We start from the raw sequence: 4,850 nt of genomic DNA on the forward strand, positions 1-4,850 counted from the left end.
TGCAGTCACATAAAGCGGTGGACACACTCTCTGTATATCGCCGAGAGAGAGAGAGAGAGAGAGAGAGAGAGAGAGAGAGAGAGAGAGAGAGAGAGCATGAATGGCCTTCGAATGTTTTTGCACGGCTGTGTTAGACAGCATGCACTTGAAAGCAGCATTTAGCTCGCCGATCTAAATACAACTACGAAAACAAGACGCCAGCAACCTTTTCAAAAATCCAATTTATTTTTAACGCGATCCCGTTATCGAATTCGTAATCCCACAGAAAGCCCGTCTACGCACGAAGGCGGTGGAGTGTATAGAGGGCACGCTCTCGAGGGACGTCTTTCGTTCTCTTCGCTTCCGGAAATAACCGTAAAATTCTTCTCAACTGAACACGCTCGAACATCTCAAAACGTTGCTCTGTTAATCCTAAATATCTGCTCTGGTCGTCTCGCACATAGATATCTATTATACTAACACATGTATTTGTTGTATATGTATATATCAAGATGTATATATGTATATAGATATCTATGGTCTCGCACGGGTTGTTATGAATCACATCGCGCATGCGCATTGCGGCGAGGGTGGTTATGCGAATGTTTCCTTCTGCGGCTACAACTAGCAGGAGAACAACTTGACTGCCGTTTTCTCTGCCTTTCTCTCGCAGTTGGAACCCTCTTCTCTTTCTAATAAATTCTCCGTCCATTGGAAATTATGATATCGAAGCTCTAACTAACACATGGACATCACTGGTATTCTGATGATTGTCTTGACGTTTTCACAAGATTTCATGCGTCAGAATTATATTAGATACATCATATAGACTCATGATACCTTAGCTAGAACATTTATAACAAGTAGAGTATTTTTAACAACGTGTCCCTCGCCGTAATATACCGGATAACTGCAACCTGATGTCATTCGACGATATTATACGTTCGTCTGCTCGTAAAGCAGCCAACCAGCTTCCCCCCCGTCGTTTATCCTTCACCGGTTCCCATCAGGGCAAAGGATCATCAGTTCTGCTGAAGGTAGTTGGCGCTCGGTCTCGAATTACACGCAAGCTATAGGAAATTCCCTGCTCTCATTGCTACGGAGTATTAGCTTACCAAACCCGAAAAGCTTGAGCGACTTAGTCGCGTGCTGTACGCTAATGTATATATCGAAGGCCCTCTTGGTGGTGGAAAAAAAAGCCGTCGCAGAAGCAGCAGCAGCTTGCCGGATGCGTAAGCACTTCAACCACCTTTTGCCAGCGCCGAAGCAAAATAAGCTAGAGTCGCCGAAACGCGATACGAAACGTGGTAGCGCCTGGTATTTGCGTTGATTTACCACCTCGCCAGGGTGCTTATATCGGCAATCAGCTATGCATCCACCAAAACGAAGTTTGCGCTTCGTAACGATGCGGAATTCATGGGCGAATGTTAATTCGCTACTATATGCATGTAACAGGATTCCCCCCTCCGCCCACCCATCCACCCGCCCTCCCTCCCTGATCACATATTTGTGCGAGTCGCCGCGGCCACATGCCTGGCGCTCCGATAGCGAGATAACCTAATATTTGTTTGGTTAAACGTTTTATGTCGGAGATACTTCAGAGCGCTCTACAAAGCGATGGCGAGGAGGGAGTCGCCAGCAGTACGTTGTTTATAGCGCAAACAAGCGCAATATGGAGCTCGAAATTCAGTCGACGCTGCCAATTTCATGCGTACGCAACATTGTCGGCTGCGTGTTTTACGTAACCCTGGAACTAGGATCAAACAGGCTATACAGAAGTCGGTCGGGATTGTGGTTGGCAGGATATTTGATAGCATTCATTATGAGTAGGCTGGACTGCCGCTGCGGTGCGGTTCGTAGCGTCATGCGACTAACGAAGTTTTCGCAATTAAAAATTACCAGCAGTGCCGCACATAGGTCTAAAAACGTTCTCGTTAAAACGAGAGCCATTTCAACGTTGATCCGTATATAGCGCTAGCCGGCGCTGAAATGCTCGCTGTCAGCTGCTGCGATCAGTGTGAAATGTTTAACGTGATTACAGCGTCTGCTGCTAGTGACGCATCGCCTCGAGTTGTCTAGTTACTATATATGTTAATATCTACAACACACACGCACGTACGTACGCACGTACGGACACACACACACACACACACACACACACACACACACACACACACACACACACACACAGACGCACACAGACGCACAAGCACACAGAAACACGACTATGCTTGTCATAAGCTAGTATACATATTACAACATATACAATCGCAACGCGGACGCGAAAGAAGGTTGACATAACAATTACTATGTACGATTATTTATTTATTACACTTATTTGCCGTGCTGTGTTGTCGGAGTAACACCATTATGACGGTAGAGGCGGTAAACACGTCTACATATTATATATTTGCACATCCACTGCAAAAAATCAAAAATGCACATTTTCATAAATAAATAGGGGGCCTATTAATTAAAAGACGCCTGTCGCGTAATTAATGCGGTAATTGATCTTGTAATGATAGATGCGTACATCTGTCGAATAATTAATCAGTCAGACACAGCAGACAGGCTGTCTTGTTAGCTCACACGTCGCGCGTAGATCAACGGCAGTCACGGTGTCTGGCAGGCAAATGCTTTCCATGCAATTAATGTGTATTTTCTCTCACGCTTGTCGACATGCCTTCCTTGATTTTCCAATTTGCGTCAACTCATTACCTCCATCTTAATCGCAAACCTAGCTGAATAATTTGCGTCGTAAATTGGTAAGTCTGCAATTAGTGCATGCTATGCTGCATACACACACGCGCACACGCATAAAAACGCTCACGCACACAAACGCTCACACCCACGCACGCACCCACGCACCCACGCACCCACGCACGCACCCACGCACGCACACACGCACGCACACAGACGCGTCGTCGCGGTCGCGCCAAATTTTCCCCACTAGAACGGTTTGCCGCTTGGTGGTAATACACCGTACCTTTCCTTGCTAGACAAACAAGCGATACTGTAGGCGATACCTTGCATTACTCAAAAAATAGAAAAATACACATAACACGACATATTGTCAAAAAAATCAGCAAACCGTTCCTTATTTCACATAACTTCGTGATAGACGTAGTATGGCAGCAGCAGCAGCAGCAGCAGCAACAGCAGCAGCAGCAGCAGCAGCAGCAGCAGCAGCAGCAGCATCAGCAGCAGCAGCAGCATCAGCAGCAGCAGCAACGGCAGCAGTATTTCTCTAGTATTGGCACACCAGAACCATTTAACGAGGATACATGCACGGCTGCCATCTTGTATATACCTGCATGTCAGCTGCCAGCTATACGGGCAGGCAATAGGTGATTCTAGCTCATAACGACAAGAACGTGGGGCTGGCTAATTTTATTTAGTTGTCAGATACGCGGCAAAATTGGCAATTTTAAAGTTGAAGTCTATAAACCGCAATCGTCTACATGCAGGAGCTTGTTATAGTCTGGACCAACGTCACCATTATACGCACGCACGCACGCACGCACGCACTTATGTAACAGTCGTACCCGCTACAAACCACCCGTCCCATGCCGTTTCGAACTTGACCAAAGCTGTGACATATATTTTATTTAGTTTGTCCGTATGTGTGTGCGTGTATCTGTGCGTGCGTGTGTGCGTGATTATTCCACGTAAAAATTTTATTTTGCATGTAATGCATCGCTTTCTTTCAATGACATGTATAAGTTGGGCTTCCAGGAAAAAAAAACAGTTTACATTTTCTGTCGCAGCAATCGCCGCCATCCCTTCTGGCCTGTAATAAATTCGCCCCCCCCTCCCATCCCACTTGATCGCTTCGCGTGACATCGTATATCGCTGCGGCTGGCGACACATTCTTCGTACACTCGCTCGCATGCGCATGAAATGCCGCACACAGTCGATGAATTATTTAACACCATATGCGCTATTTCCAGCACTTTATATTAATGAGAGTCGGTGCGCGGCCGGCGCATGCGCACTCGCCGCGCGGCAAACGGTAGCGCTGCGGTTGCGGTTTGGTTTGCTACATGTTCGCGAGTTATTGATCGGCGCGCATTGCGAACGCGCAATCCGTTATACACTGCTGCAGCCTCCTGCTGGGCGTCTGCCGATAACCAGCGAGCGTGCTCATCACGTTATCAGGTGCTAGAGCGCATGCGAACGCGGCGGCGATTTTCCCGTGCGCGTACGACGACGAAGAACAACGTACGTTCGTAGAACAACCGACGTTCCCACGATGTTCCTCCGTCGATACACGTCGGGGTGAGAAGGGTCCGGGAGAAGAAGATTGAAGCAGTGAGTCTACCCGCGCGCTGCCGTATACAGCGAGAGTGATCAAGTGTCTGGCGATACATCGGCAGGTGTTTGCGGGGGCCCCTGCTGCTGCTGCTGCCGACGCGGCTGCTGCTGCTGCGGCTGCATCAATCGGCGAATGCTGTGGACGCAGCATCAATCACGTGCTGCTGAGGCTGCGAAGCGAGCGAGCACAGGCAACAGCAAGGCTTCATTGCAAGCTCGGCGCGTGCTTCTCGTCTGATCGCAACTATCTATCTCATCGTTCTACGTCCTGCCTGCAGTGTAGCGGCAGGAGCGTCTTATCTCTCACCTCTCCGCTCTTCCTTCCCTCCGTCGGTGTGCAGTGACGCTAGTGCTTTGCTTGCCTGCGGCGAGGCTGGATCTACTTGCCTGCCGCGGAGTCACGAGAGCCGATGCATCGTAACCATGCGCGCAGCTTGATTGAACTGCTCAGGGCTTCTTCCTCCTCCGCCTCCTCCTCCTCCTCCTCCTCCATCGCTGCAGTGCTTCGGCGTATCTGGGCCGAGGAGTGCATTTCGGGCAATGTGGTCGGTGCACGT

Source organism: Priapulus caudatus, unplaced genomic scaffold (assembly GCF_000485595.1).
Source record: "Priapulus caudatus unplaced genomic scaffold, Priapulus_caudatus-5.0.1 Scaffold133, whole genome shotgun sequence".
Taxonomy (NCBI): Eukaryota; Metazoa; Priapulida; class Priapulimorpha; order Priapulimorphida; family Priapulidae; genus Priapulus; species Priapulus caudatus.